Consider the following 27,456-nt stretch of genomic DNA (forward strand, 5'->3'; position numbering starts at 1 on the left):
GGGATATATAGGGATATGTAGATGGATATGTAGATGGTGTATATAGATGGATATATAGGGATATGTAGATGGATATATAGGGATATGTAGATGGATATGTAGATGGGTATATAGGGATATGTAGATGGGTATGTAGATGGATATATAGGGATATGTAGATGGATATGTAGATGGGTATATAGGGATATGTAGATGGGTATATAGATGGATATGTAGATGGGTATATAGATGATATGTAGATGGATATGTAGATGGATATGTAGTATATGGGATATGAATAGGGATATGTAGATGGATATAGATAGATGGCTAGATGGGTATATAGATGGATATGTAGATGGGATATATAGATGCAATATATAGATGGATATATAGATGGATATATAGATGGATATGATATATAGGGATATGTAGATGGAAATGTAGATGGATATAGATGGGTATATAGGGATATGTAGATGGGTATATAGATGGATATGTAGATGGATATATAGGGATATGTAGATGGTATATAGATGGATATGTAGATGGATATATAGGGATATGTAGATGGATATGTAGATGGGTATGTAGATGGATATGTAGATGGATATGTAGATGGGTATATATAGATGGATATATAGGTGGATATGTAGATGGATATGTAGGGATATGTAGATGGGTATGTAGATGGATATATAGGGATATGTAGATGGGTATGTAGATGGATATGTAGATGGATATATAGATGGATATGTAGGGATATGTAGATGGGTATATAGATGGGTATGTAGATGGGTATATATATGGATATATAGAGATATGTAGATGGATATGTAGATGGATATATAGGGATATGTAGATGGGGATCTTTCCATGACAGAGACTGACCAGGTGAATCCAGGTGAAGGCTATGATCCCTTATTGATGTCACTTGTTAATTACATTTTTTTGTAATGTAGAGTAACATTGTGATTTCAACAATCCTTGATTTACTGTGCAGCAGATATCATAGTCATCAAATCAACTGTTATGTGCAGAATACAATAGGTGTAGTAGAGTGAAATAGTTAATTTACAAGCCTTTAACCAAAAATGCCATTTTAAGAAAATAAAGCTAAGAAAATATTTACTAAATAAACTCAAGTTTTTAAAAACTATGACAATAAAATAACTATAACGAGGCTATATACAGGGGTACCGGTACCAAGTCAATGTGGAGGCTATATACAGGGGGTACCGGTACCAAGTCAATGTGGAGGCTATATACAGGGGTACCGGTACAGAGTCAATGTGGAGGTTATATACAGGGGTACCGGTACAGAGTCAATGTGGAGACTATATACAGGGGTACCGGTACAGAGTCAATGTGGAGACTATATACAGGGGTACCGGTACAGAGTCAATGTGGAGACTATATATAGGGGTACCGGTACAGAGTCAATGTGGAGACTATATATAGGGGTACCGGTACAGAGTCAATGTGGAGGCTATATACAGGGGTACCGGTACAGAGTCAATGTGGAGGCTATATACAGGGGTACCGGTACAGAGTCAATGTGGAGGCTATATACAGGGGGTACCAGTACAGAGTCAATGTGGAGGCTATATACAGGGGTACCAGTACAGAGACAGTGTGCGGGGTACAGGTTAGTCGAGGTAATTTGTACATGTAGGTGGGGGTGAAGTGACTATGCAAAGATAAACAGTGAGTAACAGCAGTGTGAAAACAAAGGGGGGTCAATGTAAATAGACTGGTTAGCAATTTGATTAATTGTTCAGCAGTGGTTTGTGGGTAGAAGCTGTTTAGAAGCCTACTACCATCCGTAGCGCATTACGGTGGAATGCCCAACAGTTGTCACGATGCTCAGACCTAGTCTACAGACAAGGTAGTCCTGTAGAACTTAGTCTCTCCTCACGTTGATATTCTACCTGCTCAGATAAAGACCAAGGAGAAGGGAAATTAAGTGTTACTTGTAAAACTAAATCTTTGTAGAAACATCCAGCCAACAGGAAGGATGAACAACAATGGTTTTTGTGTGTGTGAAGGAAGAAGCACAACGTAAAGGAGAGAGGATGGATGGATGTTCCACAGCTTATTGTATCGACTCTGCAGTTTCAGTATGCTTTTGCGGCACAGTCGATAGCGCGCTGGACTTCGGGCTAGAAGGTCGAGGTACGAGACCCGCTCCTGCCTGTTTCATTACAATAACTAAATTTAACAGATCTCGAGCATCTCAACATTTGTAGCCCAGTGAAGGCCACTATATCTGTAATGGAAACGTATTGCCCCAATAATCGTGTCAGATGTAAATGTAGCTGTTTGCTCCTCCTCTTGTGGTATATTGTAAAACCGTCTACAGTTGAGGACCATTCAATATCCCAGTTTTGTTTCCACGGATACGTGTCCAGGGGGAAAAGGGGAGAGAGAAAGCACAGGGAGACGGCCGGATTACGCTCAAACAGACACGAAGCGCGCTTTGGGTGATTCGCGACCTTAAACCATTTTCTGGTAAGACTCCAGTTGATCGGATTTATGTTGTTTGATGTACTGCATGTTTAACTGTCGGATATGTATAGTAGCTTGATGTTTAAGGCTATGATGCAATTCATCACACTTAAAACGTACACCCCGCAGACGCAGATGGTTTAACGGTTTATGAATAGGCGATGATTTGATTCCTAAACCACTTCGTTAGAAAAGCAGGTTTGGCTTGGAGTTATTTCAATAATCAACCATGTGGTATTACAATGATTACATTGGCCACTGACAGTCGCCTAAATAGGCTAAGTGAGAAGGCAGAGAGAGGAATTAGTCTGTTTACCTGATGTGTTTGGCTTTAGGTCTATCCTCTTGCCTCTGAACATTGAAGGCAGGTTATCGTCTTTTTTTGTCATGAATCTTGTTCTGGATGCAGCTCTGCGGAGTGGTCACTAGCTGGCCACAAAGTCTTTACAATCAGATTAACCTACACTCTAACCGGAACAACACTGTGCTAACACTAATACCTAACCCATACCCTTAAATTAAGACCAACGTGCTCATTTTGGTTTTCATACTTAAAATTTTCTAATTATGTTTTTTTTTACTTTGCAGCTGGCCTATCTACAGAAGCAGAAATCGTTTAGTTATGCCTCCATGACAAAACTCATCACAATAAATGTCAACCTGGCATCTTGAAGACCTTTGGCTGTTTCAGTAGCAATAGCAGTGCGCTAAACGCATTGTGTCAGTGGTAACATGCTAAATTGAAGTTTGCAGCCACAAATGCATTTTGTAGCTTACTTTTTTCTGCGTCTTAAATAGCCCACTTCAGTGAGTCATGTCAGCCGCGGACATAGCAGGTCTAGTTTGAACTGAGGCAGAACTGGTGAATGTTTGTCATCAAAGTCTGCATGTGTGAAACTCAAGTGAGGACTGGAATATATGTGTTTTGGTTTAGTATGAGAGGTGGATGTCTGTTGAAAACAGGTCTGGACCTTCTCACCCCCTCTCCAGGTCAACTGTCACATGGACTCACGCTAGCAGAAGAAAAACAGTCTCTTGGGGAAAGCAACAATCAATGTTTCATGCATCTCTGTCCACAGAATAAGTAGGTCTATTTTAACTCTCATCTTTCAGAAACTAATAATACTAATATAGACAGACACCAGATAATTCAGAGGGGTTGGGTTAAATGTGGAAGAGACATTTTAGTTGAAGGCATTCAGACCCCTTTCATTCAGTTGTACTGACTAGGTATCCCCCCTTTCATTCAGTTGTACTGACTAGGTATCCCGCCTTTCATTCAGTTGTTCTGACTAGGTATCCCCCCTTTCATTCAGTTGTACTGACTAGGTATCCCCCCTTTCATTCAGTTGTACTGACTAGGTATCCCCCTTTCATTCAGTTGTACTGACTAGGTATCCCCCTTTCATTCAGTTGTTCTGACTAGGTATCCCCCTTTCATTCAGTTGTACTGACTAGGTATCCCCCTTTCATTCAGTTGTTCTGACTAGGTATCCCCCTTTCATTCAGTTGTACTGACTAGGTATCCCCCTTTCATTCAGTTGTACTGACTAGGTATCCCCCTTTCATTCAGTTGTTCTGACTAGGTATCCCCCTTTCATTCAGTTGTACTGACTAGGTATCCCCCTTTCATTCAGTTGTACTGACTAGGTATCCCCCTTTCATTCAGTTGTTCTGACTAGGTATCCCCCTTTCATTCAGTTGTACTGACTAGGTATCCCCCTTTCATTCAGTTGCACTGACTAGGTATCCCCCTTTCATTCAGTTGTACTGACTAGGTATCCCCCCTTTCATTCAGTTGTACTGACTAGGTATCCCCCTTTCATTCAGTTGTACTGACTAGGTATCCCCCTTTCCCCCTTTCATTCAGTTGTACTGACTAGGTATCCCCCTTTCATTCAGTTGTACTGACTAGGTATCCCCCTTTCATTCAGTTGTTCTGACTAGGTATCCCCCTTTCATTCAGTTGTACTGACTAGGTATCCCCCCTTTCATTCAGTTGTTCTGACTAGGTATCCCCCTTTCATTCAGTTGTTCTGACTAGGTATCCCCCTTTCATTCAGTTGTACTGACTAGGTATCCCCCTTTCATTCAGTTGTTCTGACTAGGTATCCCCCTTTCATTCAGTTGTTCTGACTAGGTATCCCCCTTTCATTCAGTTGTTCTGACTAGGTATCCCCCTTTCATTCAGTTGTTCTGACTAGGTATCCCCCTTTCATTCAGTTGTTCTGACTAGGTATCCCCCTTTCATTCAGTTGTACTGACTAGGTATCCCCCTAGGTATCCCCCTTTCATTCAGTTGTACTGACTAGGTATCCCCCTTTCATTCAGTTGTACTGACTAGGTATCCCCCTTTCATTCAGTTGTTCTGACTAGGTATCCCCCTTTCATTCAGTTGTACTGACTAGGTATCCCCCTTTCATTCAGTTGTTCTGACTAGGTATCCCCCTTTCATTCAGTTGTTCTGACTAGGTATCCCCCTTTCATTCAGTTGTACTGACTAGGTATCCCCCTTTCATTCAGTTGTACTGACTAGGTATCCCCCTTTCATTCAGTTGTTCTGACTAGGTATCCCCCTTTCATTCAGTTGTTCTGACTAGGTATCCCCCTTTCATTCAGTTGTTCTGACTAGGTATCCCCCTTTCATTCAGTTGTACTGACTAGGTATCCCCCTTTCATTCAGTTGTACTGACTAGGTATCCCCCTTTCATTCAGTTGTACTGACTAGGTATCCCCCTTTCATTCAGTTGTTCTGACTAGGTATCCCCCTTTCATTCAGTTGTACTGACTAGGTATCCCCCTTTCATTCAGTTGTTCTGACTAGGTATCCCCCTTTCATTCAGTTGTACTGACTAGGTATCCCCCCTTTCATTCAGTTGTACTGACTAGGTATCCCCCTTTCATTCAGTTGTTCTGACTAGGTATCCCCCTTTCATTCAGTTGTTCTGACTAGGTATCCCCCTTTCATTCAGTTGTTCTGACTAGGTATCCCCCTTTCATTCAGTTGTTCTGACTAGGTATCCCCCTTTCATTCAGTTGTACTGACTAGGTATCCCCCTTTCATTCAGTTGTACTGACTAGGTATCCCCCTTTCATTCAGTTGTTCTGACTAGGTATCCCCCTTTCATTCAGTTGTACTGACTAGGTATCCCCCTTTCATTCAGTTGTACTGACTAGGTATCCCCCTTTCATTCAGTTGTTCTGACTAGGTATCCCCCTTTCATTCAGTTGTTCTGACTAGGTATCCCCCTTTCATTCAGTTGTTCTGACTAGGTATCCCCCTTTCATTCAGTTGTTCTGACTAGGTATCCCCCCTTTCATTGAGTTGTTCTGACTAGGTATCCCCCCTTTCATTCAGTTGTTCTGACTAGGTATCCTCCCTTCTTCCATCTTCAGCCTTGTAGTCAGAATCTTGCTGCCCTTCTCCTTCTCCTTCTTCTTCTTTTTAAATCATGTTTTATGACTGTCAGACTGGGTAATCGAAATCACATGAACTCTAATTGCCACTGTGAATAGTCATTTGAGTTCAAAAGTTATTCATGAATGTGAACCTAAGAACAAGGATAATGAGGACTTAATAGCGTGATTAAACACCTACTGAGGGTGTCAGGGGTGGACGAGGCATGAGCCTCTCTGAATAATAGAGACAATCAATGCCTGCGTTCCAAATGGGAGCCTATTCCCTATCTAGTGCACTACGTTTGACCGGAGCCCTATGGGCCATGGCACCCTATTCCCTATGGGTCCTGGCCAAAAGTAGTGCACTACGTAGGAAATAGGGTGCCAATTGAGACCAAAGACAATCTTCTCTTCACATGAATATTCATATATTATCTTCACGTGAATATTCATATATTCTCTTCACATTAATATTCATATCCCTGTGATTGGAACTCAACAACAGCAGACGTCTGCAATCACTAATTAGTATTTGTTAGTAAAACGGGACTTGAAAGAAGCGAGAATATTGGTAGAATTGGAATGGGAGGAGAGAGAGAGTAGAAGGGATAGAATGGGAGGGAGAGAGAGTGGAAAGGAGAGAGAGTAGAAGGGAGAGAGAGTAGAAGGGAGAGAGAGTGGAAAGGAGAGAGAGTAGAAGGGAGAGAGAGTGGAAGGGAGAGAGAGTAGAAGGGATAGAATGGGAGGGGAGATAGTGGAAAGGAGAGAATGGGAGGGAGAGATAGTGGAAGGGAGAGAGAGTAGAAGGGAGAGAGAGTAGAAGGGAGAGATAGTGGAAAGGATAGAATGGGAGGGAGAGATAGTGGAAAGAATAGAATGGGAGGGAGAGATAGTGGAAGGGAGAGAGAGTGGACGGGAGAGAGAGTGGAAGGGAGAGAGAGTAGAAGGAGAGAGAGTGGAAGGGATATAATGGGAGGGAGAGAGAGTAGAAGGGAGAGAGTGTGGAAGGGAGAGAGAGTGGAAGGGAGAGAGAGAGTGGAAGGAGAGAGAGTAGAAGGGATATAATGGGAGGAGAGAGAGTAGAAGGGAGAGAGAGTGGAAGGGATAGAATGGGAGGGAGAGAGAGTAGAAGGAAGAGAGAGTAGAAGGGAGAGAGAGTGGAAGGGAGAGAGAGTGGAAGGGAGAGAGAGTAGAAGGAGAGAGTGGAAGGGAGAGAGTGTGGAAGGGAGAGAGTGTGGACGGGAGAGAGAGTGGAAGGGAGAGAGAGTGGAAGGGAGAGAGAGTGGGCAGGGGAGAGAGAGTGGAAGGGAGAGAGAGTAGAAGGGAGAGAGAGTGGAAGGGAGAGAGAGTGGGCGGGAGAGAGAGTAGAAGGGAGAGAGAGTGGAAGGGAGAGAGAGTGGACGGGAGAGAGTGTGGAAGGGATATAATGGGAGGGAGAGAGAGTAGAAGGGAGAGAGAGTGGAAGGGATATAATGGGAGGGAGAGAGAGTAGAAGGAGAGAGTGTGGAAGGGAGAGAGAGTGGAAGGGAGAGAGAGTAGAAGGATATAATGGGAGGGAGAGAGAGTAGAAGGGAGAGAGAGTGGAAGGGATAGAATGGGAGGGAGAGAGAGTAGAAGGAAGAGAGAGTAGAAGGGAGAGAGAGTAGAAGGGAGAGAGTGTGGAAGGGAGAGAGTGTGGAAGGGAGAGAGTGTGGAAGGGAGAGAGTGTGGACGGGAGAGAGAGTGGACGGGAGAGAGAGTGGAAGGGAGAGAGAGTGGGCGGGGGAGAGAGAGTGGAAGGGAGAGAGAGTAGAAGGGAGAGAGAGTGGAAGGGAGAGAGAGTGGACGGGGGAGAGAGTGTGGAAGGGATATAATGGGAGGAGAGAGAGTAGAAGGGAGAGAGAGTGGACGGGAGAGAGAGTGGACGGGAGAGAGTGTGGACGGGAGAGAGAGTGGAAGGGAGAGAGAGTGGAAGGGAGAGAGAGTGGAAGGGAGAGAGAGTGGAAGGGATATAATGGGAGGGAGAGAGAGTAGAAGGGAGAGAGAGTGGACGGGAGAGAGAGTGGACGGGAGAGAGTGTGGACGGGAGAGAGAGTGGAAGGGAGAGAGAGTGGAAGGGAGAGAGAGTGGAAGGGAGAGAGAGTGGAAGGGAGAGAGTGGAAGGGAGAGAGTGGAAGGGAGAGAGTGTGGAAGGAGAGAGAGTGGAAGGGAGAGAGTGTGGACGGGAGAGAGAGAGTGTAAGGGAGAGAGAGTGTAAGGGAGAGAGTGTGGAAGGGAGAGAGAGTGGACGGGAGAGAGAGTGGAAAGGAGAGAGAGTGTGGACGGGAGAGAGAGTGGAAAGAGAGAGAGATTGAGGGAGTGAGAGATGAAAAATGACAGAGAGGGAGAGCGAAAGTAAGAGAGAAGGTGTGATTGAGCTGGACATGGAGATGCCTGCTGGGTGGTTGTCTGGTCTCAAGTGTTTCCCAGGTTTGACATCCAACTGAATACAGACTGATTATAGATACATGTTTCTATCTGATATTATCATGTATCTCTGTTTCTGCCTGTTCCTATCTGATATTATCATGTATCTGTTTCTGCCTGTTTCTGCCTGTTGCTCTCTGATATTATCATATATCTCTGTTTCTGCCTGTTCCTATCTGATATTATCATATATCTCTGTTTCTGCCTGTTGCTCTCTGATATTATCATATATCTCTGTTTCTGCCTGTTCCTATCTGATATTATCATATATCTCTGTTTCTGCCTGTTCCTATCTGATATTATCATATATCTCTGTTTCTGCCTGTTCCTATCTGATATTATCATATATCTCTGTTTCTGCCTGTTCCTATCTGATATTATCATGTATATGATGTTATCATGTATCTCTGTCTATGAAACAGGATTCTGCAGTCATTTATCTACCCAACAGTAATATCATATCAAGATATCCTTCAATTAATACTAGAATGGTTGTAGGTATGAAGTCATCATTTCGGGGGATGTACTGAGAAACTACTGTAAATGTAACAAAGAGTCTTCATCGACACGGCCGACTGACTTCCCTGTTTTCCCCCTCTCCCCTCCCTCTCCTCATTCCTCTTCTCCCAGGTTGATTGACAAGCCCGCCGTCTAATCAAATCGAATCGTCGACCATGATTGCAACAGGGGGCCTCCTGCGTATGAACCGGGACTCCCAGCACTCTAAGAACCAAGCTGAGAACAAGAGGAAGAGGAAACAAGCCAAGAGAAAGAAGAACGATGTAGTTGTGGTGGGAAGCATGATGTACTTCAATACCCATCATGCTCTGTACTACAGTACCCATGATGCTTTGTATATTGCATCAGGTTTAGAAGGATGTGGTGGTGGTGGGTAGCATGATGTACTACAAGACCCATGATGCTTTGTATATTGCATCTAGTTTAGAACGATGTGGTGGTGGTGGGTAGCATGATGGACTACAATACCCATGATGCTTTGTATATTGCATCTAGTTTAGAACGATGTGGTGGTGGGTAGCATGATGGACTACAGTACCCATGATGCTTTGTATATTGCATCAGGTTTAGAACGATGTGGTGGGTAGCATGATGGACTACAATACCCATCATGCTCTGTACTACAGTACCCATGATGCTTTGTATATTGCATCTAGTTTAGAACGATGTGGTGGTGGTGGGTAGCATGATGGACTACAGTACCCATGATGCTTTGTATATTGCATCTAGTTTAGAACGATGTGGTGGTGGTGGGTAGCATGATGGACTACAATACCCATCATGCTCTGTACTACAGTACCCATGATGCTTTGTATATTGCATCAGGTTTAGAACGATGTGGTGGTGGTGGGTAGCATGATGGACTACAGTACCCATGATGCTTTGTATATTGCATCTAGTTTAGAACGATGTGGTGGTGGTGGGTAGCATGATGGACTACAATACCCATCATGCTCTGTACTACAGTACCCATGATGCTTTGTGTATTGCATCAGGTTTAGAACGATGTGGTGGTGGTGGGTAGCATGTTGGACTACAGTACCCATGATGCTTTGTATATTGCATCAGGTTTAGAACGATGTGGTGGTGGTGGGTAGCATGATGGACTACAGTACCCATGATGCTTTGTATATTGCATCTAGTTTAGAACGATGTGTTGGTGGTGGGTAGCATGATGGACTACAGTACCCATGATGCTTTGTATATTGCATCTAGTTTAGAACGATGTGATGGTGGTGGGTAGCATGTTGGACTACAGTACCCATGATGCTTTGTATATTGCATCTAGTTTAGAACGATGTGTTGGTGGTGGGTAGCATGATGGACTACAGTACCCATGATGCTTTGTATATTGCATCTAGTTTAGAACGATGTGTTGGTGGTGGGTAGCATGTTGGACTACAGTACCCATGATGCTTTGTATATTGCATCTAGTTTAGAACGATGTGGTGGTGGTGGGTAGCATGTTGGACTACAGTACCCATGATGCTTTGTGTATTGCATCAGGTTTAGAACGATGTGGTGGTGGTGGGTAGCATGTTGGACTACAGTACCCATGATGCTTTGTGTATTGCATCAGGTTTAGAACGATGTGGTGGTGGTGGGTAGCATGTTGGACTACAGTACCCATGATGCTTTGTGTATTGCATCAGGTTTAGAACGATGTGGTGGTGGTGGGTAGCATGTTGGACTACAGTACCCATGATGCTTTGTATATTGCATCAGGTTTAGAACGATGTGGTGGTGGTGGGTAGCATGTAGGACTACAGTACCCATGATGCTTTGTATATTGCATCTAGTTTAGAACGATGTGGTGGTGGTGGGTAGCATGATGGACTACAGTACCCATGATGCTTTGTATATTGCATCTAGTTTAGAACGATGTGTTGGTGGTGGGTAGCATGATGGACTACAGTACCCATGATGCTTTGTATATTGCATCTAGTTTAGAACGATGTGTTGGTGGTGGGTAGCATGTTGGACTACAGTACCCATGATGCTTTGTATATTGCATCTAGTTTAGAACGATGTGGTGGTGGTGGGTAGCATGTTGGACTACAGTACCCATGATGCTTTGTGTATTGCATCAGGTTTAGAACGATGTGGTAGCATGATGGACTAAACTGGAGAAGTGAAAAATCTTCTTTAGCTTTTTATTTTCTCGATTTCAAAAGACACAAACTAGATTCGAGCCAATGCGTAGTTCAGCACAACGCGACCCGATGACGTGTTTCTGCGCATGAGCTTAGCTAGCTCACTTCACCAAGACATCGCCTACAAGTGTGATCAGGGATTTCTATAGGAGAAGCAGTTTCTAGGCATCTTCATACTTAACCATCTTTGACAATGTGGTGGTGGCTGGTCGCATGGTGTACTAAACTACATTACCCATAATGCTTGGCGTATTAAGAATTCAGCCATAGCAGAAGAATTATACAGTTGTTTGAAGTACAGTAGACCAATATAGCTACTACCATAGGTGTCAAAGCTGTGTGCTGGAAAACCTTGGTAGAGCATGGGTGAAGATATGGAAACTCATTTTAATTCCCTGGCTTTTTCATCTTTTATCCAGACTCACTTCTCAGTTCTGACTTAAAAACAAGAGCTGTGTTGGAATACCCATACTACAATACTGTATACCACATATTAATGAGTATATATCTGTAAACTATTAGTTCATTTTAGTGTACAGTAAATAAACGGTATCCTTTCAGTTGAGCGTACTAGAACTTCGCCTGTCTACCGGAAGATGATGCTGTTGCTATGCAACATCTTGCTAGCTTGTTAGCATAACAAATGACGAGCTAAAAATGTTACGATTTCAAGTGTGTTCAGAAATTCAATCTGGGGTGCCAGAGTGCACTTTGGGCGTTTGTAAATCCAGAGCGTTTCACTATCTGAGCATTCAGAGCACACACTGATACTGGACGCATTCAAAGGCAGTCAAGCACCCAAGCTGGCTCACTGGCTCACTGGCTCACTGGCTCACTGGCTCACTGGCTCACTGGCTCACTCTGACCATTTTACTCGCCCTAGCAGAGCTGGTTAGGCTGTTTTCGTGTTATCAAATCAAATCCAATGTTATTTGTCACATGCACCAAATACAACAGGTGTAGTAGACCTTACAGTGAAATGCTGAATACAACAGGTGTAGTAGACCTTACAGTGAAATGCTGAATACAACAGGTGTTGTAGACCTTACAGTGAAATGGTGAATACAACAGGTGTAGGTAGACCTCACAGTGAAATGCTGAATACAACAGGTGTAGTAGACCTTACAGTGAAATGCTGAATACAACAGGTGTAGTAGACCTTACAGTGAAATGGTGAATACAACAGGTGTAGGTAGACCTCACAGTGAAATGCTGAATACAACAGGTGTAGTAGACCTTACAGTGAAATGCTGAATACAACAGGTGTAGGTAGACCTCACAGTGAAATGCTGAATACAACAGGTGTAGTAGACCTTACAGTGAAATGCTGAATACAACAGGTGTAGTAGACCTTACAGTGAAATGCTGAATACAACAGGTGTAGTAGACCTTACAGTGAAATCCTGAATACAACAGGTGTAGTAGACCTCACAGTGAAATGCTGAATACAACAGGTGTAGTAGACCTTACAGTGAAATGCTGAATACAACAGGTGTAGTAGACCTTACAGTGAAATGCTGAATACAACAGGTGTAGTAGACCTTACAGTGAAATGCTGAATACAACAGGTGTAGTAGACCTTACAGTGAAATACTGAATACAACAGGTGTAGTAGACCTGACAGTGAAATGCTGAATACAACAGGTGTAGTAGACCTTACAGTGAAATGCTGAATACAACAGGTGTAGTAGACCTGACAGTGAAATACTGAATACAACAGGTGTAGGTAGACCTCACAGTGAAATGCTTCCTTACAAGCCCTTAACCAACAACGCAGTTTTTAGAAAATACCTTCAAAAAGTAAGATAACAATAGCCAGACTATATACAGGGGGTACCGCTACAGAGACAATGTGCGGGGGCACCAGTGTTGAGGTAATTGAGGTAATATGTACATGTAGGTAGAGTTATTAAAGTGACTATGCATAGATAATAACAGAGAGTAGCAGCAGTGTAGAAGAGGGGGTGGGGGAAATGCAAATAGTCTTGGAAGCTATTTGATGAGATGTTCAGGAGTCTTATGGCTTGGGGGTAGAAGCTGTTAAGGAGCCTCTTGGACCTGGCGCTCTGGTACCACTTTCCATGCAGTAGCAGAGAGAACAGTCTAGGACTAGGGTGGCTGGAGTCTTTGACAATTTTTAGGGCCTTCCTCTGACACCGCCTGGTATAGAGGTCCTGGATGGCAGGAAGCCTGGCCCAGTGATGTACTGTGCAACGTTGGTAAGTGTAACTGTGCAGCTGGCAACAATTTAATAACGGTTCGTTTTTTTTTGCCGACGTTATTCTGCGCGAGAGTGCTCTGAAATATATATACCACTTAGCTAAAAAATGATGTGAGTAATCAAGTCAATAAACGTTGGGTTTCACAGTGCTGTAATGCTATGTGGTCCATAAGGATAGAGTAGCTAACATACTGGTACATACTGCTGTAATGCTATGTGGTCCATAAGGATAGAGTAGCTAACGTACTGCTGTAATGCTATGTGGTCCATAAGGATAGAGTAGCTAACATACTGGTACATACTGCTGTAATGCTATGTGGTCCTTAAGGATAGAGTAGCTAACATACTGGTACATACTGCTGTAATGCTATGTGGTCCATAAGGATAGAGTAGCTAACATACTGGTACATACTGCTGTAATGCTATGTGGTCCATAAGGATAGAGTAGCTAACATACTGCTGTAATGCTATGTGGTCCATAAGGATAGAGTAGCTAACATACTGGTACATACTGCTGTAATGCTATGTGGTCCATAAGGATAGAGTAGCTAACGTACTGGTACATACTGCTGTAATGCTATGTGGTCCATAAGGATAGAGTAGCTAACATACTGGTACATACTGCTGTAATGCTATGTGGTCCATAAGGATAGAGTAGCTAACATACTGGTACATACTGCTGTAATGCTATGTGGTCCATAAGGATAGAGTAGCTAACATACTGGTACATACTGCTGTAATGCTATGTGGTCCATAAGGATAGAGTAGCTAACATACTGCTGTAATGCTATGTGGTCCATAAGGATAGAGTAGCTAACATACTGGTACATACTGCTGTAATGCTATGTGGTCCATAAGGATAGAGTAGCTAACATACTGGTACATACTGCTGTAATGCTATGTGGTCCATAAGGATAGAGTAGCTAACATACTGGTACATACTGCTGTAATGCTATGTGGTCCATAAGGATAGAGTAGCTAACATACTGCTGTAATGCTATGTGGTCCATAAGGATAGAGTAGCTAACATACTGGTACATACTGCTGTAATGCTATGTGGTCCATAAGGATAGAGTAGCTAACATACTGGTACATACTGCTGTAATGCTATGTGGTCCATAAGGATAGAGTAGCTAACATACTGCTGTAATGCTATGTGGTCCATAAGGATAGAGTAGCTAACATACTGGTACATACTGCTGTAATGCTATGTGGTCCATAAGGATAGAGTAGCTAACATACTGGTACATACTGCTGTAATGCTATGTGGTCCATAAGGATAGAGTAGATAACATACTGGTACATACTGCTGTAATGCTATGTGGTCCATAAGGATAGAGTAGCTAACATACTGGTACATACTGATGTAATGCTATGTGGTCCATAAGGATAGAGTAGCTAACATACTGGTACATACTGCTGTAATGCTATGTGGTCCATAAGGATAGAGTAGCTAACATACTGGTCCATACTGCTGTAATGCTATGTGGTCCATAAGGATAGAGTAGCTAACATACTGGTACATACTGCTGTAATGCTATGTGGTCCATAAGGATAGAGTAGCTAACATACTGCTGTAATGCTATGTGGTCCATAAGGATAGAGTAGCTAACATACTGGTACATACTGCTGTAATGCTATGTGGTCCATAAGGATAGAGTAGCTAACGTACTGGTACATACTGCTGTAATGCTATGTGGTCCATAAGGATAGAGTAGCTAACATACTGGTACATACTGCTGTAATGCTATGTGGTCCATAAGGATAGAGTAGCTAACATACTGCTGTAATGCTATGTGGTCCATAAGGATAGAGTAGCTAACATACTGGTACATACTGCTGTAATGCTATGTGGTCCATAAGGATAGAGTAGCTAACATACTGGTACATACTGCTGTAATGATATGTGGTCCATAAGGATAGAGTAGCTAACATACTGGTCCATACTGCTGTAATGCTATGTGGTCCATAAGGATAGAGTAGCTAACATACTGCTGTAATGCTATGTGGTCCATAAGGATAGAGTAGCTAACATACTGGTACATACTGCTGTAATGCTATGTGGTCCATAAGGATAGAGTAGCTAACGTACTGGTACATACTGCTGTAATGCTATGTGGTCCATAAGGATAGAGTAGCTAACATACTGGTACATACTGCTGTAATGCTATGTGGTCCATAAGGATAGAGTAGCTAACATACTGGTACATACTGCTGTAATGCTATGTGGTCCATAAGGATAGAGTAGCTAACATACTGGTACATACTGCTGTAATGCTATGTGGTCCATAAGGATAGAGTAGCTAACATACTGGTACATACTGCTGTAATGCTATGTGGTCCATAAGGATAGAGTAGCTAACATACTGGTACATACTGCTGTAATGCTATGTGGTCCATAAGGATAGAGTAGCTAACATACTGGTACATACTGCTGTAATGCTATGTGGTCCATAAGGATAGAGTAGCTAACATACTGGTACATACTGCTGTAATGCTATGTGGTCCATAAGGATAGAGTTGCTAACATACTGGTACATACTGCTGTAATGCTATGTGGTCCATAAGGATAGCGTAGCTAACATACTGGTACATACTGCTGTAATGCTATGTGGTCCATAAGGATAGAGTAGCTAACATACTGGTACATACTGCTGTAATGCTATGTGGTCCATAAGGATAGAGTAGCTAACATACTGCTGTAATGCTATGTGGTCCATAAGGAGAGAGTAGCTAACATACTGGTACATACTGCTGTAATGCTATGTGGTCCATAAGGATAGAGTAGCTAACATACTGCTGTAATGCTATGTGGTCCATAAGGAGAGAGTAGCTAACATACTGGTACATACTGCTGTAATGCTATGTGGTCCATAAGGAGAGAGTAGCTAACATACTGGTACATACTGCTGTAATGCTATGTGGTCCATAAGGAGAGAGTAGCTAACATACTGGTACATACTGCTGTAATGCTATGTGGTCCATAAGGATAGAGTAGCTAACATACTGCTGTAATGCTATGTGGTCCATAAGGATAGAGTAGCTAACATACTGGTACATACTGCTGTAATGCTATGTGGTCCATAAGGAGAGAGTAGCTAACATACTGGTACATACTGCTGTAATGCTATGTGGTCCATAAGGATAGAGTAGCTAACATACTGGTACATACTGCTGTAATGATATGCGGTCCGTAAGGATAGAGTAGCTAACATACTGGTACATACTGCTGTAATGCTATGTGGTCCATAAGGATAGAGTAGCTAACATACTGGTACATACTGCTGTAATGCTATGTGGTCCATAAGGATAGAGTAGCTAACATACTGGTACATACTGCTGTAATGCTATGTGGTCCATAAGGATAGAGTAGCTAACATACTGGTACATACTGCTGTAATGCTATGTGGTCCATAAGGATAGAGTAGCTAACATACTGCTGTAATGCTATGTGGTCCATAAGGATAGAGTAGCTAACATACTGGTACATACTGCTGTAATGCTATGTGGTCCATAAGGATAGAGTAGCTAACATACTGGTACATACTGCTGTAATGCTATGTGGTCCATAAGGATAGAGTAGCTAACATACTGCTGTAATGCTATGTGGTCCATAAGGATAGAGTAGCTAACATACTGGTACATACTGCTGTAATGCTATGTGGTCCATAAGGATAGAGTAGCTAACATACTGGTACATACTGCTGTAATGCTATGTGGTCCATAAGGATAGAGTAGCTAACATACTGGTACATACTGCTGTAATGCTATGTGGTCCATAAGGATAGAGTAGCTAACATACTGGTACATACTGATGTAATGCTATGTGGTCCATAAGGATAGAGTAGCTAACATACTGGTACATACTGCTGTAATGCTATGTGGTCCATAAGGATAGAGTAGCTAACATACTGGTCCATACTGCTGTAATGCTATGTGGTCCATAAGGATAGAGTAGCTAACATACTGGTACATACTGCTGTAATGCTATGTGGTCCATAAGGATAGAGTAGCTAACATACTGCTGTAATGCTATGTGGTCCATAAGGATAGAGTAGCTAACATACTGGTACATACTGCTGTAATGCTATGTGGTCCATAAGGATAGAGTAGCTAACGTACTGGTACATACTGCTGTAATGCTATGTGGTCCATAAGGATAGAGTAGCTAACATACTGGTACATACTGCTGTAATGCTATGTGGTCCATAAGGATAGAGTAGCTAACATACTGCTGTAATGCTATGTGGTCCATAAGGATAGAGTAGCTAACATACTGGTACATACTGCTGTAATGCTATGTGGTCCATAAGGATAGAGTAGCTAACATACTGGTACATACTGCTGTAATGATATGTGGTCCATAAGGATAGAGTAGCTAACATACTGGTCCATACTGCTGTAATGCTATGTGGTCCATAAGGATAGAGTAGCTAACATACTGCTGTAATGCTATGTGGTCCATAAGGATAGAGTAGCTAACATACTGGTACATACTGCTGTAATGCTATGTGGTCCATAAGGATAGAGTAGCTAACGTACTGGTACATACTGCTGTAATGCTATGTGGTCCATAAGGATAGAGTAGCTAACATACTGGTACATACTGCTGTAATGCTATGTGGTCCATAAGGATAGAGTAGCTAACATACTGGTACATACTGCTGTAATGCTATGTGGTCCATAAGGATAGAGTAGCTAACATACTGGTACATACTGCTGTAATGCTATGTGGTCCATAAGGATAGAGTAGCTAACATACTGGTACATACTGCTGTAATGCTATGTGGTCCATAAGGATAGAGTAGCTAACATACTGGTACATACTGCTGTAATGCTATGTGGTCCATAAGGATAGAGTAGCTAACATACTGGTACATACTGCTGTAATGCTATGTGGTCCATAAGGATAGAGTAGCTAACATACTGGTACATACTGCTGTAATGCTATGTGGTCCATAAGGATAGAGTAGCTAACATACTGGTACATACTGCTGTAATGCTATGTGGTCCATAAGGATAGAGTAGCTAACATACTGGTACATACTGCTGTAATGCTATGTGGTCCATAAGGATAGAGTAGCTAACATACTGGTACATACTGCTGTAATGCTATGTGGTCCATAAGGATAGAGTAGCTAACTAACATACTGCTGTAATGCTATGTGGTCCATAAGGATAGAGTAGCTAACATACTGGTACATACTGCTGTAATGCTATGTGGTCCATAAGGATAGAGTAGCTAACATACTGCTGTAATGCTATGTGGTCCATAAGGATAGAGTAGCTAACATACTGGTACATACTGCTGTAATGCTATGTGGTCCATAAGGATAGAGTAGCTAACATACTGGTACATACTGCTGTAATGCTATGTGGTCCATAAGGATAGAGTAGCTAACATACTGGTGTAATGCTATGTGGTCCATAAGGATAGAGTAGCTAACATACTGCTGTAATGCTATGTGGTCCATAAGGATAGAGTAGCTAACATACTGGTACATACTGCTGTAATGCTATGTGGTCCATAAGGATAGAGTAGCTAACATAATGCTGTAATGCTATGTGGTCCATAAGGATAGAGTAGCTAACATACTGGTATATACTGCTGTAATGCTATGTGGTCCATAAGGATAGAGTAGCTAACATACTGCTGTAATGCTATGTGGTCCATAAGGATAGAGTAGCTAACATACTGGTACATACTGCTGTAATGATATGTGGTCCATAAGGATAGAGTAGCTAACATACTGCTGTAATGCTATGTGGTCCATAAGGATAGAGTAGCTAACATACTGCTGTAATGCTATGTGGTCCATAAGGATAGAGTAGCTAACATACTGGTACATACTGCTGTAATGCTATGTGGTCCATAAGGATAGAGTAGCTAACATAATGCTGTAATGCTGTCCATAAGGATAGAGTAGCTAACATACTGGTATATACTGCTGTAATGCTATGTGGTCCATAAGGATAGAGTAGCTAACATACTGGCTGTAATGCTATGTGGTCCATAAGGATAGAGTAGCTAACATACTGGTACATACTGCTGTAATGCTATGTGGTCCATAAGGATAGAGTAGCTAACATACTGGTACATACTGCTGTAATGCTATGTGGTCCATAAGGATAGAGTAGCTAACATACTGCTGTAATGCTATGTGGTCCATAAGGATAGAGTAGCTAACATACTGGTACATACTGCTGTAATGCTATGTGGTCCATAAGGATAGAGTAGCTAACATACTGGTACATACTGCTGTAATGCTATGTGGTCCATAAGGATAGAGTAGCTAACATACTGGTACATACTGCTGTAATGCTATGTGGTCCATAAGGATAGAGTAGCTAACATACTGGTACATACTGCTGTAATGCTATGTGGTCCATAAGGATAGAGTAGCTAACATACTGGTACATACTGCTGTAATGCTATGTGGTCCATAAGGATAGAGTAGCTAACATACTGGTACATACTGCTGTAATGCTATGTGGTCCATAAGGATAGAGTAGCTAACATACTGGTACATACTGCTGTAATGCTATGTGGTCCATAAGGATAGAGTAGCTAACATACTGGTACATACTGCTGTAATGCTATGTGGTCCATAAGGATAGAGTAGCTAACATACTGGTACATACTGCTGTAATGCTATGTGGTCCATAAGGATAGAGTAGCTAACATACTGCTGTAATGCTATGTGGTCCATAAGGATAGAGTAGCTAACATACTGGTACATACTGCTGTAATGCTATGTGGTCCATAAGGATAGAGTAGCTAACATACTGGTACATACTGCTGTAATGCTATGTGGTCCATAAGGATAGAGTAGCTAACATAATGCTGTAATGCTATGTGGTCCATAAGGATAGAGTAGCTAACATACTGGTACATACTGCTGTAATGCTATGTGGTCCATAAGGATAGAGTAGCTAACATACTGCTGTAATGCTATGTGGTCCATAAGGATAGAGTAGCTAACATACTGGTACATACTGCTGTAATGATATGCGGTTCGTAAGGATAGAGTAGCTAACATACTGGTGTAATGCTATGTGGTCCATAAGGATAGAGTAGCTAACATACTGCTGTAATGCTATGTGGTCCATAAGGATAGAGTAGCTAACATACTGGTACATACTGCTGTAATGCTATGTGGTCCATAAGGATAGAGTAGCTAACATAATGCTGTAATGCTATGTGGTCCATAAGGATAGAGTAGCTAACATACTGGTATATACTGCTGTAATGCTATGTGGTCCATAAGGATAGAGTAGCTAACATACTGCTGTAATGCTATGTGGTCCATAAGGATAGAGTAGATAACATACTGGTACATACTACTGAAATGCTATGTGGTCCATAAGGATAGAGTAGCTAACATACTGGTACATACTGCTGTAATGCTATGTGGTCCATAAGGATAGAGTAGCTAACATACTGCTGTAATGCTATGTGGTCCATAAGGATAGAGTAGATAACATACTGGTACATACTACTGTAATGCTATGTGGTCCATAAGGATAGAGTAGCTAACATACTGGTACATACTGCTGTAATGCTATGTGGTCCATAAGGATAGAGTAGCTAACATACTGGTACATACTGCTGTAATGCTATGTGGTCCATAAGGATAGAGTAGCTAACATACTGGTACATACTGCTGTAATGCTATGTGGTCCATAAGGATAGAGTAGCTAACATACTGGTACATACTGCTGTAATGCTATGTGGTCCATAAGGATAGAGTAGCTAACATACTGGTACATACTGCTGTAATGCTATGTGGTCCATAAGGATAGAGTAGCTAACATACTGGTACATACTGCTGTAATGCTATGTGGTCCATAAGGATAGAGTAGCTAACATACTGGTACATACTGCTGTAATGCTATGTGGTCCATAAGGATAGAGTAGCTAACATACTGGTACATACTGCTGTAATGCTATGTGGTCCATAAGGATAGAGTAGCTAACATACTGCTGTAATGCTATGTGGTCCATAAGGATAGAGTAGCTAACATACTGGTACATACTGCTGTAATGCTATGTGGTCCATAAGGATAGAGTAGCTAACATACTGGTACATACTGCTGTAATGCTATGTGGTCCATAAGGATAGAGTAGCTAACATACTGGTACATACTGCTGTAATGCTATGTGGTCCATAAGGATAGAGTAGCTAACATACTGGTACATACTGCTGTAATGCTATGTGGTCCATAAGGATAGAGTAGCTAACATACTGCTGTAATGCTATGTGGTCCATAAGGATAGAGTAGCTAACATACTGGTACATACTGCTGTAATGATATGCGGTTCGTAAGGATAGAGTAGCTAACATACTGGTGTAATGCTATGTGGTCCATAAGGATAGAGTAGCTAACATACTGCTGTAATGCTATGTGGTCCATAAGGATAGAGTAGCTAACATACTGGTACATACTGCTGTAATGCTATGTGGTCCATAAGGATAGAGTAGCTAACATAATGCTGTAATGCTATGTGGTCCATAAGGATAGAGTAGCTAACATACTGGTATATACTGCTGTAATGCTATGTGGTCCATAAGGATAGAGTAGCTAACATACTGCTGTAATGCTATGTGGTCCATAAGGATAGAGTAGATAACATACTGGTACATACTACTGAAATGCTATGTGGTCCATAAGGATAGAGTAGCTAACATACTGGTACATACTGCTGTAATGCTATGTGGTCCATAAGGATAGAGTAGCTAACATACTGCTGTAATGCTATGTGGTCCATAAGGATAGAGTAGATAACATACTGGTACATACTACTGTAATGCTATGTGGTCCATAAGGATAGAGTAGCTAACATACTGGTACATACTGCTGTAATGCTATGTGGTCCATAAGGATAGAGTAGCTAACATACTGGTACATACTGCTGTAATGCTATGTGGTCCATAAGGATAGAGTAGCTAACATACTGGTACATACTGCTGTAATGCTATGTGGTCCATAAGGATAGAGTAGCTAACATACTGGTACATACTGCTGTAATGCTATGTGGTCCATAAGGATAGAGTAGCTAACATACTGGTACATACTGCTGTAATGCTATGTGGTCCATAAGGATAGAGTAGCTAACATACTGGTACATACTGCTGTAATGCTATGTGGTCCATAAGGATAGAGTAGCTAACATACTGGTACATACTGCTGTAATGCTATGTGGTCCATAAGGATAGAGTAGCTAACATACTGGTACATACTGCTGTAATGCTATGTGGTCCATAAGGATAGAGTAGCTAACATACTGCTGTAATGCTATGTGGTCCATAAGGATAGAGTAGCTAACGTACTGGTACATACTGCTGTAATGCTATGTGGTCCATAAGGATAGAGTAGCTAACGTACTGGTACATACTGCTGTAATGCTATGTGGTCCATAAGGATAGAGTAGCTAACATACTGGTACATACTGCTGTAATGCTATGTTGTCCATAAGGATAGAGTAGCTAACATACTGGTACATACTGCTGTAATGCTATGTGGTCCATAAGGATAGAGTAGCTAACATACTGGTACATACTGCTGTAATGCTATGTGGTCCATAAGGATAGAGTAGCTAACATACTGCTGTAATGCTATGTGGTCCATAAGGATAGAGTAGCTAACATACTGGTACATACTGCTGTAATGCTATGTGGTCCATAAGGATAGAGTAGCTAACGTACTGGTACATACTGCTGTAATGCTATGTGGCCCATAAGGATAGAGTAGCTAACATACTGGTACATACTGCTGTAATGCTATGTGGTCCATAAGGATAGAGTAGCTAACATACTGCTGTAATGCTATGTGGTCCATAAGGATAGAGTAGCTAACATACTGGTACATACTGCTGTAATGCTATGTGGTCCATAAGGATAGAGTAGCTAACATACTGGTACATACTGCTGTAATGATATGTGGTCCATAAGGATAGAGTAGCTAACATACTGGTCCATACTGCTGTAATGCTATGTGGTCCATAAGGATAGAGTAGCTAACATACTGCTGTAATGCTATGTGGTCCATAAGGATAGAGTAGCTAACATACTGGTACATACTGCTGTAATGCTATGTGGTCCATAAGGATAGAGTAGCTAACATACTGGTACATACTGCTGTAATGCTATGTGGTCCATAAGGATAGAGTAGCTAACATACTGGTACATACTGCTGTAATGCTATGTGGTCCATAAGGATAGAGTAGCTAACATACTGGTACATACTGCTGTAATGCTATGTGGTCCATAAGGATAGAGTAGCTAACATACTGGTACATACTGCTGTAATGCTATGTGGTCCATAAGGATAGAGTAGCTAACATACTGGTACATACTGCTGTAATGCTATGTGGTCCATAAGGATAGAGTAGCTAACATACTGGTACATACTGCTGTAATGCTATGTGGTCCATAAGGATAGAGTAGCTAACATACTGGTACATACTGCTGTAATGCTATGTGGTCCATAAGGATAGAGTAGCTAACATACTGGTACATACTGCTGTAATGCTATGTGGTCCATAAGGATAGAGTAGCTAACATACTGGTACATACTGCTGTAATGCTATGTGGTCCATAAGGATAGAGTAGCTAACATACTGCTGTAATGCTATGTGGTCCATAAGGATAGAGTAGCTAACATACTGGTACATACTGCTGTAATGCTATGTGGTCCATAAGGATAGAGTAGCTAACGTACTGGTACATACTGCTGTAATGCTATGTGGTCCATAAGGATAGAGTAGCTAACATACTGGTACATACTGCTGTAATGCTATGTGGTCCATAAGGATAGAGTAGCTAACATACTGCTGTAATGCTATGTGGTCCATAAGGATAGAGTAGCTAACATACTGGTACATACTGCTGTAATGCTATGTGGTCCATAAGGATAGAGTAGCTAACATACTGGTACATACTGCTGTAATGATATGTGGTCCATAAGGATAGAGTAGCTAACATACTGGTCCATACTGCTGTTATGCTATGTGGTCCATAAGGATAGAGTAGCTAACATACTGCTGTAATGCTATGTGGTCCATAAGGATAGAGTAGCTAACATACTGGTACATACTGCTGTAATGCTATGTGGTCCATAAGGATAGAGTAGCTAACATACTGGTACATACTGCTGTAATGCTATGTGGTCCATAAGGATAGAGTAGCTAACATACTGCTGTAATGCTATGTGGTCCATAAGGATAGAGTAGCTAACATACTGGTACATACTGCTGTAATGCTATGTGGTCCATAAGGATAGAGTAGCTAACATACTGGTACATACTGCTGTAATGCTATGTGGTCCATAAGGATAGAGTAGCTAACATACTGGTACATACTGCTGTAATGCTATGTGGTCCATAAGGATAGAGTAGCTAACATACTGCTGTAATGCTATGTGGTCCATAAGGATAGAGTAGCTAACATACTGGTACATACTGCTGTAATGCTATGTGGTCCATAAGGATAGAGTAGCTAACATACTGGTACATACTGCTGTAATGCTATGTGGTCCATAAGGATAGAGTTGCTAACATACTGGTACATACTGCTGTAATGCTATGTGGTCCATAAGGATAGAGTAGCTAACATACTGGTACATACTGCTGTAATGCTATGTGGTCCATAAGGATAGAGTAGCTAACATACTGGTACATACTGCTGTAATGCTATGTGGTCCATAAGGATAGAGTAGCTAACATACTGCTGTAATGCTATGTGGTCCATAAGGATAGAGTAGCTAACATACTGGTACATACTGCTGTAATGCTATGTGGTCCATAAGGATAGAGTAGCTAACATACTGGTACATACTGCTGTAATGCTATGTGGTCCATAAGGATAGAGTAGCTAACATACTGGTACATACTGCTGTAATGCTATGTGGTCCATAAGGATAGAGTAGCTAACATACTGCTGTAATGCTATGTGGTCCATAAGGATAGAGTAGCTAACATACTGGTACATACTGCTGTAATGCTATGTGGTCCATAAGGATAGAGTAGCTAACATACTGGTACATACTGCTGTAATGCTATGTGGTCCATAAGGATAGAGTAGCTAACATACTGGTCCATACTGCTGTTATGCTATGTGGTCCATAAGGATAGAGTAGCTAACATACTGCTGTAATGCTATGTGGTCCATAAGGATAGAGTAGCTAACATACTGGTACATACTGCTGTAATGCTATGTGGTCCATAAGGATAGAGTAGCTAACATACTGGTACATACTGCTGTAATGCTATGTGGTCCATAAGGATAGAGTAGCTAACATAACATACTGCTGTAATGCTATGTGGTCCATAAGGAGAGAGTAGCTAACATACTGGTACATACTGCTGTAATGCTATGTGGTCCATAAGGATAGAGTAAGCTAACATACTGCTGTAATGCTATGTGGTCCATAAGGATAGAGTAGCTAACATACTGGTACATACTGCTGTAATGCTATGTGGTCCATAAGGATAGAGTAGCTAACATACTGGTACATACTGCTGTAATGCTATGTGGTCCATAAGGATAGAGTAGCTAACATACTGCTGCTGTAATGCTATGTGGTCCATAAGGATAGAGTAGCTAACATACTGGTACATACTGCTGTAATGCTATGTGGTCCATAAGGATAGAGTAGCTAACATACTGGTACATACTGCTGTAATGCTATGTGGTCCATAAGGATAGAGTAGCTAACATACTGCTGTAATGCTATGTGGTCCATAAGGATAGAGTAGCTAACATACTGGTACATACTGCTGTAATGCTATGTGGTCCATAAGGATAGAGTAGCTAACATACTGGTACATACTGCTGTAATGCTATGTGGTCCATAAGGATAGAGTAGCTAACATACTGGTACATACTGCTGTAATGCTATGTGGTCCATAAGGATAGAGTAGCTAACATACTGGTACATACTGCTGTAATGCTATGTGGTCCATAAGGATAGAGTAGCTAACATACTGGTACATACTGCTGTAATGCTATGTGGTCCATAAGGATAGAGTAGCTAACATACTGGTACATACTGCTGTAATGCTATGTGGTCCATAAGGATAGAGTAGCTAACATACTGGTACATACTGCTGTAATGCTATGTGGTCCATAAGGATAGAGTAGCTAACATACTGCTGTAATGCTATGTGGTCCATAAGGATAGAGTAGCTAACATACTGGTACATACTGCTGTAATGCTATGTGGTCCATAAGGATAGAGTAGCTAACATACTGGTACATACTGCTGTAATGCTATGTGGTCCATAAGGATAGAGTAGCTAACATACTGCTGTAATGCTATGTGGTCCATAAGGATAGAGTAGCTAACATACTGGTACATACTGCTGTAATGCTATGTGGTCCATAAGGATAGAGTAGCTAACATACTGGTACATACTGCTGTAATGCTATGTGGTCCATAAGGATAGAGTAGCTAACATACTGGTACATACTGCTGTAATGCTATGTGGTCCATAAGGATAGAGTAGCTAACATACTGGTACATACTGCTGTAATGCTATGTGGTCCATAAGGATAGAGTAGCTAACATACTGGTACATACTGCTGTAATGCTATGTGGTCCATAAGGATAGAGTAGCTAACATACTGCTGTAATGCTATGTGGTCCATAAGGATAGAGTAGCTAACATACTGGTACATACTGCTGTAATGCTATGTGGTCCATAAGGATAGAGTAGCTAACATACTGGTACATACTGCTGTAATGCTATGTGGTCCATAAGGATAGAGTAGCTAACATACTGGTACATACTGCTGTAATGCTATGTGGTCCATAAGGATAGAGTAGCTAACATACTGCTGTAATGCTATGTGGTCCATAAGGATAGAGTAGCTAACATACTGGTACATACTGCTGTAATGCTATGTGGTCCATAAGGATAGAGTAGCTAACATACTGGTACATACTGCTGTAATGCTATGTGGTCCATAAGGATAGAGTAGCTAACATACTGGTCCATACTGCTGTAATGCTATGTGGTCCATAAGGATAGAGTAGCTAACATACTGCTGTAATGCTATGTGGTCCATAAGGATAGAGTAGCTAACATACTGGTACATACTGCTGTAATGCTATGTGGTCCATAAGGATAGAGTAGCTAACATACTGGTACATACTGCTGTAATGCTATGTGGTCCATAAGGATAGAGTAGCTAACATACTGGTACATACTGCTGTAATGCTATGTGGTCC

At 41.7% G+C, this 27,456-nt stretch overlaps 1 long non-coding RNA gene across 1 annotated transcript; it reads left to right on the forward strand.

The window, feature by feature from the left end:
• The first annotated feature begins 2,405 nt into the window (after positions 1–2,405).
• On the forward strand, positions 2,406–9,119 carry LOC121841161. Its single transcript, XR_006080166.1, has 3 exons — positions 2,406–2,490; positions 3,478–3,571; positions 8,962–9,119. It is a non-coding gene; the product is annotated as an uncharacterized LOC121841161 (long non-coding RNA).
• The last annotated feature ends 18,337 nt before the right edge of the window (positions 9,120–27,456 follow it).

Source organism: Oncorhynchus tshawytscha, linkage group LG28 (genome assembly GCF_018296145.1).
Source record: "Oncorhynchus tshawytscha isolate Ot180627B linkage group LG28, Otsh_v2.0, whole genome shotgun sequence".
Taxonomy (NCBI): Eukaryota; Metazoa; Chordata; class Actinopteri; order Salmoniformes; family Salmonidae; genus Oncorhynchus; species Oncorhynchus tshawytscha.